The 13,767-nt window shown below is 40.3% G+C and overlaps 1 pseudogene; it reads right to left on the bottom strand.

Moving 5' to 3' along the window:
• Nucleotides 1–6,573: 6,573 nt before the first annotated feature.
• Nucleotides 6,574–13,143, bottom strand: LOC101411117 (TELO2-interacting protein 2-like; annotated as a pseudogene).
• Between the last annotated feature and the right edge of the window lie 624 nt (nt 13,144–13,767).

Here is a 13,767-nt window from a genome sequence, read left to right as displayed (position 1 = left end):
GGTGTCCCCCGCGTAGGGGAGCCCCACGTGCAAGGAGTGTGCCCCATAAGGAGAGCCGCCCAGCGCGAAAGAAAGTGCAGCCTGCCCAGGAATGGCGCCGCCCACACTTCCCGTGCCGCTGACAACAACAGAAGCGGACAAAGAAACAAGACGCAGCAAATAGACACAGAGAACAGACAACCGGGGGCGGGGGGGGGGGGCGCAATTAAATAAATAAATAAATAAATCTTTTAAAAAAAGAAGATGAGCAAGACAGTGAGATGATACAACAAGATGACACATTGAGGAAACAAAATGAGAGACACAAGAAGCAAGGAGCAGAGGTAACTCAAAGAGATTGAGCACCCTCCTCCCACGTGGGAGGTCCTGGGTTTGGTTCCCAGTGCCTTCTAAAAAAAAAAAGATGAGCACACACAGAGAGCACACAACAAACAGACACAGAGAGCAGACAGTGAGTGCACACAACAAGGGGGGGGGGAGAAATAAATAAAATAAGCCTTTAAAAGAAAAAGCTAGAAGATCTCAAGAGACCAACAGTAATTAAAGAGATTGCATCAGGAATCAAAAACCTCCCAACATGGGAAATGGACTTGGCCCAGTGGTTAGGGTGTCTTTCTACCACATGGGAGGTTCGCGGTTCAAACCCTGGGCCTCCTTGACCTGTGTGGAGCTGGCCCACGCGCAGTGCTGATGCACGCAAGGAGTGCCGTGCCACTCAGGGGTATCCCCTGCATAGGGGAGCCCCACGCACAAGGAGTGCGCCCCATAAGGAGAGCCGCCCAGTGCGAAAGAAAGTGCAGCCTGCCCAAGAATGGTACCACACACACACAGAGCTGACACAACAAGATGACACAACAAAAAGAAACGCAGTTTCCTGTGCCTCTAACAACAACAGAAGTGGACAAAGGAGAAGATGCAGCAAATAAACACAGAGAACAGACAACTGAGGGGGGGAAAGGGAGAGAAATAAAAAATTAAATTAAATTAAATTAAAAAAACAAAAAAAAACCTCCCAACAAAGGAAAACCCAGGACCAGATGACTTCACTAGTGAATTTTACTAAACATTCCAAGATTAACACATATCCTGCTCAAACTCTGCTAAAAAACAGAAGAGGGAACATCTCCTAACTTATCCTATGAGGCCAATATCACCCTGATACCAAAGCCAGATAAAGATACTACAAGAAATGAAAATTACAGATAAATATCCCTTATGTATATAGATACAAAAATCCTCAACAAGCAAAACACATTCAATAGCACATTAAAAGAATTTTACACCAAGATCAACCGGGATTTATCCCAGGTTTGCAAAGGTGATTCAAAATAAGAAAATGAATTAACAACATACCTCGTGTATAGAAGTAACATGATTATCTCAATTGTTGCAGAAAAGGCATTTAACAAAATTCAGCACTCCTAGGAGTAGAAGGAAACTTTACCATTATAATAAAAGGCATATATGAGAAGCCATAGCTAATATCGTACTCATTCTAAGATCAGGAACAAGACAAGGATACCCACTGTCAAAACTTTTATTCAGCATTGTGCTGGAAGTACTTCCTAATGCAATTAGGCAAGAAAAGAGATAAAAGTCACGCAAACTGGAAAGGAAGAAGTAAAACTTTCCCTATTTGCAGATGACATGATCCTATATATATAGAAAAATCCTGGAAAATCCCCAAAACCTGCTAGAGCTAGACATGAATTCAGCAAAGTAGTGGATTACAAAATCAATATGCCTAAATCAGTAGGGTTTCTATACACTAATAATGAACAATCTGAAGAGGAAATTTTTAAAAAATTCCATTTACAATAACAACTAAAAGAATAAAATATCTAGGAATTAATATAACCAAGAATGTAAAGGACTTAGACAAGGAAAACTACAAAACATTGCAAAGTAAAAGAAGCCCTAAATAAATGGAGGGACATTTTGTGTTCATGGATTTGAAAACTAAATTTTGTTTAAAAATGTCAATTCTACCCAATGCTGTTTACAGATTTAATGCAATCCCAATAAAATTCCAACATCCTTTTTACAAAAATAGAAAAGCCAATCATCAACTTTATATAGAAGGGTAAGAGGCCATGAAGAGGTAAACTCATACTGAAGAAGAAGAACAAGTTTGGAGGACTTATACTTCCCAGTTTGAAACTTACTACAAAGCTAAAGTAATAAAAACAGCATGGTACTGGCACAAGGACAGACATGCAGACCAATGTAATTGAGTTCAGAGTCCAGAAATCAACCTCACATCTATGGGCAATTCATTGTTAACAAGGGTGCCAACACCACACAATGGGGAAAGAATAGTATTTTCAACAAATGCTGCTTGGAAAATTGAATGTTCATATGCAAAAGAATTAAGAGAGACATTAACTCACTCTATAGACACAGGTTAACTCATTATTTTGAGTTAAGTTTTAGGTCTTGAATCAAAGACCTAAATATAAGACCCCAAATCATAAAACTCCTAGAAGAAAACACAGGGAAGCATCTTCAGGGCCTTGTATTATGCAATTTTTTCTTAAACTTTACACAAAAAACATTAGCAACAAAAAGAAAAATAGATACACTGGACTTCATCAAAATTAAAATCCTTTGTGTATCACAGGACTTCATCACAAAAGTAAAAAGACAACTTATAGAATGGGAGAAAATATTTGGAAACCACATATCTAATAAGGGTTATAATATCCAGAATATAAAAAGAGATCCTACAACTCAAAAAAAAGACAAAACATTCAAGTAAAAAATGGGCAAAGCACTTCAATAGATATTTCTCCAAGAAGATACACAAATGGACAATAAGCATATGAAAAGACATTCAATATCATTGGTAATCAGGGAAATGCAAACAAAACCTCAGTGAGAAGGGAACAGATGTGGCTCAAGTGGTTGAACACCTGCTTCCCATATTGGAGGTCCTGGGTTCAGTTTCCGGTGCCTCCTAAGAAAACAAAAACAATCAACAAGCAAAACAAAGGGAAAAACCAACTCAAGGGAGCTGATGTCACTCAGTGGTTGAGCGCCAGTTTCCCACATACAAGGTCCCAAGTGCAATCCCCAGCCCCCAGTACCTAAAAAAAAATTTTAAATTAAAAAAAAACAAACAAAAAAACCCCACAGTGAGATATATGATGTAGTCATTGTAGTAAAAATTTGGCAGTTCCTCAATAAGTTAAATATAAAATTACCATATGACCACTTCTAGGTAACACTCAAAAGAACTGAAAGCATTGACTTGAAAAGATATTTGCAATGTGGACCATTGACCATGTGGTGCAGCAGTGCTCAGAGATATATTCACCAAGTGCAATGAATGTCTCATGATGATGGAGGAGGTTGTTGTTATGGGAGGAGAGGGGTGAGAGGGGTGAGGGGTATATGGGGACCTCATATGTTTTTAATGTAACATTAAAAAAAATAAAGACAAAATAAAAAAGAAGAGAAAAGATATTTGCACATTGATGTTCATAGTAGCATTATGTACGATTGCCAAAAGATGGAAGCAACCCAAGTATCCACCAAGAGATGAATGGCTAAAGAAAATGTGGTGTATACATGCACACACAGGAATAATATGCAGCTGTAAAAAGGAACAAAGTTCTGATACACACAACAACATGGACAAACCTCGAAGACATCATTTTGAGTGAAATAAGCCGGACACAAAGGACAAATAATATATGATCTCACTGACATGAAATAATCAGAATAATCCAATTCAGAATCAGAAATTAGAACACAGGTTACCAGGGGTTGGGTGGGCATAGGGAATGGGAAGATAATGCATAATTGCTTTTCTGTTTGGGGTGATGGAAAAGTTATGGTGATTGATGGTGGTAATGGTCACACAACTTGTGAATATAATTAGCACCACTGGATTATATATGTGAATGTGGTTAAAAGGGGAAATTTTAGGGTGAATATATGCTACTGGAATATATGAAATTAGAATTAAATTAGAAATCAATAACAAATGGTAATTTTAAAATTTTCAAAACTTGAAAATTAAGAAACACACGTCTAAATTCCGTGGATCAAAGAAAATATCACAAAGGAAATTAGACAATGCAGTTCAGGAATTGGTAGACTTTTTAAGATACATAAGTGGGTTGATATCATCTGATATCATCTGGTTACTCAGATGAAACTGTTGTTGATTAGTTGGTGCTAACAAGTGTGTTTACTGAAATGAGTTTGCCCTATTAGCTAATCTTCAAAAGCAAGGGGCTGACACTGATTTGCTGATTTGTAATAGTATGCTTATTGAAGCAAATTGTCCTTGATCAACTGATCAGGTTTAAAACTTGTTCTGGTGGTTACATGTTACCATGGCCAGAACAATCAGTCTGTTATTATATTTGTAAGAACATATTTATTCTCAATATAGAAAAAAAAATCAGTTTTCCAGTAACCAAAATCAGAAAATGAAAAAATTTTTAAACATTTTTAATTTTTATGCATTTATTTATTAAATAGTAAATCTAGATATCCAAGTTGACATTTTTTCCTCTTCCTTTTTCTTTTTTTTTTTTTTCTTTTCTTTTCTTTTCTTTTCTTTCTTCTTAGGAGTCCAGGACCTCATACATGCAAAGCAGGTGGTCAACCACTGAGCTATACCCGCTCCACTAAACTGAATTTTTATTATGTATTTTGAATCTAACAACTATGCTTTATTTTAGAATGAGGGGAAAAGAGAATTTGTGGAAGATAATGAGGTGGATGAGAGTGATATAAGTGACTTTGAGGTGAGATTTATGGATTTTAAAAAAATGTTCTTTAGCCTTCAGTAAAAAAAAATATGTGTGTATATATATGTTTATGTGTATGTATATATATATTGGAAGGGTTTCTGAACACACACAGAGGCAACTAAATTCTCCCTTTCCAAATTGAAGACAATGATGGGAGTTTGGGGAACTTATCCAGTGTTTCCCCCCCCCCCCCCATATTAGGACATGGATAAACTGGACACCAGCAGTGATTAAGATGAGGATTCTAGATCCTCCAGTAAGGAAGGAGAAAAGGCCTTCAATGCCATACATAAAGGTACAACTCCTTTGAAAGGAGCTTTGCAGAGGAAATGGGCCTACATGGAGACAGAGTGTGAGCAGGGGGTGGAGCCCACGGCCAAGGCCAAAAGCACAAGATTTCCCTTCATACAGTTATAAAGAGGCCTGAACATTTTTTTAAAAGATTTATTTTTCTATTTATTTCTCTCCCCTCCCCACCCCCCTTGTCTGCTCTCTGTGTCTGCCTCTATTCTTATCAGCAGCACTGGGAATCTGTGTTCTTTTTGTCATCTTTTTTTTTTTTTTTTTAAAGAAAGTCATTCCTTTATCTTATAAGCATGTTCATTCACTACTTAGCAAATGAATTAAATTACTAGAACTTTTTTTCTTTTTTCCCTAGAACTTTTAACATGTTCGATATTCCTCTTCATATGATCTAGAATAGAAAAGATATCATCATAATCATCAGGCATATAGGCATAGTACTTAATACTAGTCAATGCACAAGTTCCTCTTTGAGCTGCAATTAATAGATCTAAGCTCCAGGTGTGCAACACCCTCTGTGTTCTCTCTCCATGGGAGCGGCCATGATGCCAAGTGTGTTTATTTATTTATTTTTTAAATTATTTATTTATTATTATTATTTTTTAATTACATTAAAAAAAAATGAGGTCCCATTCAACCCCACCGCCCCCACCCCCCACTCCCCCCAGAGATGAACTTGCCAGGTGCAATGGATGTGTCTTTTTGTCATCTTGCTGCGTCAGCTCTCCATGTGTGTGGCGCCATTCTTAGGCAGGCTGAATTTTCTTTCGCGCTGGGCGACTCTCCTTATGGAGTGCACTCCTTGTGCGTGGGACTCCCCTACACGGGGGACACCCCTGCGTGGCACGGCACTCCTTGCGTGCATCAGCACTGCACATGGGCCAGCTGCACATGGGTCGAGGAGGCCCGGGGTTTGAACCGGGGACCTCCCATGTGGTAGGCAGACGCCCTATCCATTGGGCCAAGTCTGCTTCCCAGGCCTGAACATTTTTTACTTCTTCCTTTAATTAAATCTTAAACACATACACACCTCCAAGTTTCGCTCTATTGCGTTGTATTTAATGCAATATTTGTGTTATCAATATTAATGTCATTTCTGTAGGCAAGAAATCTAGGAGTGCATGGAGGAAAGTCTTACTTTGTGAATTGAGTATTTTTATAGTATTGACATATATATTAAAGTTACAGCATGAACCCAAGACGCTTAACAGACAAGTTCTTGAGATTGGGATGAGTTTGTGGTTGTAAATATTTCTACGTTTTAAGTATTATACACCCCTGTTTCCTTGGTGTCTTTGTTTTCCCCCTTAACTTTTATTGAGACATGGTGAGGCTTAAAATTGTTCTTGTCCTCCTTTCCCTACTTCTATAGGGGGGAAAGGAAGGAAGGAAAAAGAAGATCTAACATGATGCTTAGTATAAAAGTACCTTTTTCCTTAAATAACTCCTTTAATACAATCTGGGGTAGAAGGAACATCCTTTCTTTGGGATAGTAATACAAATATTAAGTTCCATCATAGGGAGCGCCTGCAGAAACCTGCTGTACTTTCCTGATACTGTTTACAACCTTGCTGTCTTTGCTGCTTTGGAGAACTTTTTGCCAGGATTCCCTTCACCTGCCCTTGAAAGCAGTGGTCCAAGAAATCAATCTGTACTTCCTGCAACAAGGCAGTCTTAACAGGTTCAGGTGGAAGGCTTCTGTCCCTTGCTGCATCTCATATCAAGTTCAGGAGAGCCTTCGATAAGACCACGATTCTGCAGAAAACTCTGGGCCAAGTATGCTGGATAAGAAGTTTTAGGGTTTCCAGCGTCTTCAATCTAGCCTCCTCTTCTCGTTCATCATAAACCTCCAGGTAACTGATGATGACCTGCTTCAGGCTCTTCCACTGCTGGAGAGTTAGAATCCCCAACCTCTTCACAAAAGTTGGCAGGTTTCTCACATAGGTCCTGCGTAAAGAAGGGGGTGCTCCGGCTCCGTGGGGGTCAGCATCCGTTGCAATACCCTATCACAGTGTGTGGTGGGTCGAGCTGCATCTCCCTTCCCCTGCAAGGCCATCTCCAGGGTGGGGAGAAAATCCAGGAGACCCAGGAGCACAGCCTGAATAAGATGGTGCTCTGGCCTGCACAAGCAGTTGAAAATGACATGGTATAAGACCTGGGCCCTGTTAGACGGGAGCAAATCAGCAGCTGGCACATTAAACACAATATGATGGAGGCAGTGTGCACCCAGGATTTTGTTCTCAGTTTGATAGTCATGAAATGAGCCATGATGGGGGAAGTATCTTTTCCAGGTGTTGGTTCAGCCAGGGTCGAGTGACCTGTTGCAGAATCCATGAGAAAACATGTTTGGTGGCAGGGTTATTCTTATTCCTTATTCAAATCTGATTTGAGAAGCCTCATTATCACTGTTAATCTCCCACTCTAATCTTCATTTTCTCCACAGAGGATTTGCGCCACAGAGCCAATGCCAGTAACTTGAGGCTGTCAGGTATGCACTTCTCCTGCAACATCCTGGGATCCTTGGGCTGGTCCAGGATGGCTTCAAGCTCTGAGTAATGGCAAAAATATACATGGCTCCTGCCAAGTGGTCCAGGCTTGTTTTCCAGGACAGATCAGGGAAATCTTCGTAGCCTCAGTTTTTCCCAGCAGCTTAAGTAATCCAACTTCTTCCTCTTTATCAGCCACCTCAGAATGACCATCATTTCTACCTTCCTTTTCTTTGGCTGGGGCTGCCTACCTGCCCAGGGCTTTTGCCACCTCTCCCAGTATCTTGGACATTCAGCAGATTTGTGTGCCACTCCCCTCTAATCTGCCAGAGGACAAGGAGAGAAACAGCGAGGGGCCTGCTAGCTAAATAATTGCCACAGAGTACAGGGCTGGCTTCGGCCAATACTCAGAAAATGAACATTTTTAAATGCTGATTACAATAGCATTCCAAAAATGTTAAATACCCAGGAATATACTTAACAGAAGACTTGAAAGATCTCTTACTTAAAATTACAAAATATTGTTGAGAGAAATTAAAGATTTAAATAAATGGAGAGATAAACCATGTTCATGGATTTGAGGACCCAATATTGGTAACATGTCAATTCTCCATAATTTGATCTATAGAGTGAATGCAATCCAGCATACTTTTTTTGCTGGAAATTTAAAAGCTGGTTCTAAAATTTATAAAGAAAAACAAAAGACCTTGAAAAAACTTGGAGGACTTAAATTACCAGACATCAAGATTTACTCTAAAGGTACTTGCACCTAAATTCATATCATACACAAAAAATTAACTCAAGATAGTCCATAGATCTAAATGGGAAAGCTAAAAAATAAATCTAGAGGGAAACAGGAGAATATTTTCATATTCAGAAAGGCAAAGATTTCTAAACAGGATACAAAAGGCACTAACCAGAAAAGAAAAAAGTAAGGTAAATTGGGCTTCATCAAATTTTAAAACTTCCACTTAACAAGAGATACCATTAAGAAAGTGAAACGAAAAGTCACAGACTGGGAGAAAACATTCACAATACATATATATATACTGACAAAGGAATAAAATCTGGAATATATGAAGAACTCCCACAGATCAACAATAAAATGAAAAACAACCCAGTTAAAAATGGGCAAATGAGGAGGCATTTTGCACAAAAGCTACCTAAATATCTAAGTAGCCATGAAAGGGTGCATCATCAGGGCAATGTGAGTATAAACCACAATGAGTACCACTACACACCCACCAGAAGGGCTAAAATTAACATTTAAAAAAGAACTGAATATATTGAGTATTGGCAAGGATATAGAGGATGCACTGCATGTAGGAGTGAAGACGGTAAAACCACTTGACAAAACTTAATAGTTTTATTAAAGTTAAGCATTCACTTACCCTATCACTGAGCAATTCTATTCCTAGGTAGATAGCCAAGAAAAATAAAGGCAGATGTCCACAAAAAGACTTAAAAAAGAATGATCATAGCAGCTTTATTCTTAATAGCCTGAAACTAAAGACGTACAAATCTTCATTAACAGAAAAATGGATAAATAAATCATGGTGCATGGATACAACTAAGGACTACTCAACCATTTTTTTAAATAAATACCATTGGAACACACAACAATATGGATGAATCTCAGAAACATTCTCTTGACTGAAAGAAGTTAGACACCAAAAGTTAAAACTAATCTGTGGTGATGGAAATCAAAACAGTGGGTACATCAGTAGGGGTTATTAAGGAAAAGGGCAAAAGGGAACCTTTGTGGGTTAGGCTAATGTTCTGTACCTTGATCTGCTAAACACGTAGATGTAAATTATATAAAGATTTATGAAGCCATATGCAAAAGATTTGCTTGTTTTGCTGTAGGTAAAGTATACCTCAATAATTTGCTAAAAGATAAATAAAGGTAGCCCCGTTTCTAAGGATGTCTTTTGTTGGGACCAATTGCAAGACCAGTCTTGTACTCACTTTCAAGCTGGGTCACCCCTGCTCTAGCTTGTACCTTTGTAGGCCGAGCAGAACACACTGCTGACTTCCATGTCTGCCCTTTTGGACACATTCCAAAAACCAACCATTGGATTTGGTCCAAAAACCCAGCTTAAGTCACAGCCTTTGAAAACATACCAGGCCATTCCAGGAAACATATAGCTCTCTGCCAGCAGCACAAGCTCATGTCATCAGTCCAGGTGAGACCTCTCTGATTTTCACTAGGGAAGAACCAAACCAAAAGAGTCCTTCTAAGTGTCCAGGTATACTGCACAGATGATATGTGTGTGAATTCCAGCCTACAAACTCACAAGCACAAGAGTAATCCAAACCAAAAGAGTCCTTCTAAGTGTCCAGGTATACTGCACAGATGATATGTGTGTGAATTCCAGCCTACAAACTCACAAGCACAAGTGTAACCCATTCTTCCCTCAAACAACTTAACTTCTACTTTGAGTACTCATCGACACCCTGCCATGGAATTCCCTGCCACCACCGCCTGTTTGCAGGCTTGCCGGTGGCTCCATGCTTCCTCATTGTTCAGCTCTTCTGCTCCATTTCTGAACTGGGCTCTGAGCAGAGCTTCATGTTTAAATATTCCCTTTGTGCTTAGTTTTCCATTGCAATGTGTTTGGAGTAGAGGAGTGTTCAAAACCTGAATGAACTCCCTGAACACAGTAACCCCAAAATTCCACATTTCTGATTGTTCATGAGCATAAGCCATCTCCATTTTACTGAGGGTTGAGACTTTTGAACCTCAAAAAGTCCTGAACTGATTTTCATTTTTGTTGATTTATGCCAAGACACCCCTTGTCTTTGGAAATGATACAGAATGGGCTGGTCGACTGAAAGGGAAGGGGCCAAGGAGGTACAAGAAATGCAGGACAGTGTAACATTTCCAAATATTATCCCACCACACATCCTTGGAGAGAGCTGGAACCTTCCATTATCACTACAAACCATAAAAGCCATTATATTTTTGTGCAGCTAGGGGATCACTGTTACTACAATCCCTTTAACCCTCGAAGATTGCTGTGCAGTCAAGTTTTACAGGCTCAGCTTCTTTTCACTGGAGGAAATTATTTTAATTATAAGTATTCATCTTAGTATTATACAATCATTATGTATTTTTCTCATTCTTGTTACTATTATCATAGCTTCCTCATGTCAAATACTTTACATACAGTACTGTGTTTAATCTTCCTACAACTCTATTAAGTAGGCATTATTATTATTAATCCCATTTTAGAGAAGAGAAAATTAAAGCTTACAGGGATTAAGTAATCTGCCCCACCTCCAAGTCTGGGCTTTTACCCACCTCTCTAGGTTGTAAATTTGTCCTTGGAGGAAACAAATATGGCCACACAGATTCCAAGAGAATTCCAGCTAGAAGGGGTCTAGCAACATCAAAGCAAGCCTCCTCATGGGGGCAATGGGGACACTGAGTGCCAGAGAGAATTGAGTTTCCTGGCTCCTGATCAGATGTTAAAGATTTCTCACTCTCCTCCTCTAGAGGCACCAACCTTACGATGTGTGCGGCTCTGTGGACTTAAAGGGAGACATGCATTGCCCCATTTAACCCTGATGATTACATGAATTGTTGAGCACTGTGGTTTAGAGAAGTTGCTATCTGCCCGAAGTCTTGGATGCCAAATGACAGATTCAGTATTTGAACTTAAAACTCCACTAAGTAGCCAGTGCTTTAACCCCTGCTTTACCCACCCTGTGAAGGTCAGGCTTATCCCAGGGAATGAATTCACAAAGGTAGGTTTTCTGTCAGTGGGAACTTCCGGGAGCTTTGCTGGCCCCCAGGCACCACCTCAGGGTCTGTGGAAGGCCAGGCCTGCTCACTTGTGGAAAGAGCACCCATTCTGTTCCTCTCTAGGCTGTCTCTCTCCAGGGGACTGCTAAGTGTTCTGCTTGCCTGAGGCGCAAGCCAAGAGCTTCTGACTCCAGGGGCCACTCCCTGCTGTCCTCTGTAGCAAACAAGCACTCTGCCTTCTTGGGGGCCTAGCAAGAAGCCAGAGGCAGGGAGAGTGATCTCTAAATTAGACTGTGTGAGCAGTCCAGAAGTCTAAGTGTCCCCCAGTGCTGGGGGGCAAATGGTCCTGGGCCCCTCTGAGCTGCAGAGGGTGCAGAGGGTCCAGCCTGGAGGGGGTCACAATGAAGGTTTGCCTCATCTTTCTTAGGAGATGCTTAGTCAACACCCAAATGGAAGGGACCAGTCCCTTGGAAGACTTACCTTGGGGTCGAGAGGACCAGGCAGGTGCCTGGATGCAGAGACACATTCCCAGAATCCCTAAATGTCCCAAATGGAAATACCCTGAGAGCATCTCCTCCGAGACCCTCTATGTACAATGGAGAAATCAAGATCCAGCATGGGGCAGGTGTTTCCACGTTTTCTTTTTGGTTAAAAGGCACTTACAGCTAAACAAGGTATCTACCATCAGGCTTTATAAGAGTTAATTTGTCATCCAGAACAGCATTATTTGTAATAGTTAAAACTGAAAACAACTCAAATGCTCATCATTAATATCACTAATAAATTTATTCAGAGGATAAACTCTGGCATAGCCATACAATGGAACACTATACATCTGTAAAAAAGAATGAACTGCTATTATAGACCATGGAAGTGACAACTCTCCTAAACATAAAGCAGAACTAAAACAGCTGATATGAGTGCATACTTCAAAATTCCAAAAAAGTATGTCCTGAATAATTCTTATTAAATTTCAAAAGCAGCCAAAATAATTTATGGTGATAGGAGCCAGAAGAGTGGTTGCCCCAGTGGATTGGGTTATGCTCATAAGGAGGTATACCAGAGGCTTCTGGGGAGCTGGAAATGTTCTATACTTTGATTTATTTGGTGTGATTTAATGAGTGTGCCACTTTGTAAAAATTTTATTTGTGCACTAAAACTTTGTTCACTTTTCTATATGCATGTTATATACTATCCTTCAAAAACCTGTAAAAGCAAATAGTGAATACACCTTGAACACATGCTTGTAAAACCCTGCATTGGTATATGGAGAAACTCTCAAACATGGCCACAAAATATCCAGGGCGGACAGATCTGTGAAATAGGAGTTTGAATGATATTTTTTTTTTTTTACATTTTCATACTTTTTTATATTTTTTGAAACTTTGTTTACAATATGCACATGCTAGTATTAATAGTTTTTAATAATCAGAAAAAGTCATTTTTATTTAGGGAAAAAACATAATTAAAGCAAAATAAAATCAGATAACTCTTGAAGAGATTTTAAAAGCAGATGCCAAGTGAAGTGTGATAACATATCACAAATGCTCACGAAATACCAGTAGAATGGATGAACAGCCCCACGAAGTCATTTCAATAGACCGGGAGATAGGCCAGAGAGGAGGAGGCTGTCGGAAGCCTCATCTCCAGTTACAGAAGAAACGTTTTGTCCTTCTGAAGGGATGCTTCTCTGGAAGGCTCCTGGGACCCAGGAAGCCCTGCCCACACCTGCTGAGACCTCAGTGCCCCAGTCTGGCCAGGTCTCGGCCCCTGGGAAGATGGTCTGAGTGGGGAGCTGGGTCTTCAATGTCAAAATCATCACGGGCACCATCACCCTCATGACCACTTGCCAAGAGCCCACCATGAGCCTGGTTCTGTGGAGGCATTTAAATAGGTAATCTAATTTACTCTCCCCAGCCACCCTATAAAGAAAGTCTCAGTGGCTGCATTTTGCAGGTGGAGAAACATAAGCTTGCCCGATGTTCCACAGTGGGTGTGTCAGAATCAGGCAGAGACCAAGAGGGAAGTTCTGAATTGAGGGCCTTGGAGGTATGGCATAAAATGATTCAGCCTGGATCCAAATATACCATGGATTTTATGCTGCCATCCTCCAGGCCTGGGCAAGCACCACACGTGCCTGACCCACCTCCCTGGGGAACCTCATCTTCAGGTGCCCCACCTTGGGTCCCAATGCCCCAGCAAGTCAAAGAGCCCGAACACCTGAGCCTGCAGAAAAAGGGAGAGGGCAACTTGGTTTGGTGGAACAGATTGGACAGATCACTTTCAGACGAGATACAGAAGTCAAAAGCATGTTATCTCATTGTCATTATGACAGAGGACTTTCTGGAAAAGTTGACCACATGAGACTGCCTAGAAAATGCAGCTTTCTGCACATCCTTCTGAGCTGGGAGTACTGAGGAAAGCTGCTGATTATTCTTCCACAGTTCCCACCTTGGCCTTTCCA

This window comes from Dasypus novemcinctus, chromosome 18 (assembly GCF_030445035.2).
Source record: "Dasypus novemcinctus isolate mDasNov1 chromosome 18, mDasNov1.1.hap2, whole genome shotgun sequence".
NCBI lineage: Eukaryota > Metazoa > Chordata > Mammalia > Cingulata > Dasypodidae > Dasypus > Dasypus novemcinctus.
The sequence above is the reverse complement of the archived record's forward strand: the minus strand, read 5'-3'. Positions and strand labels throughout refer to the sequence as shown.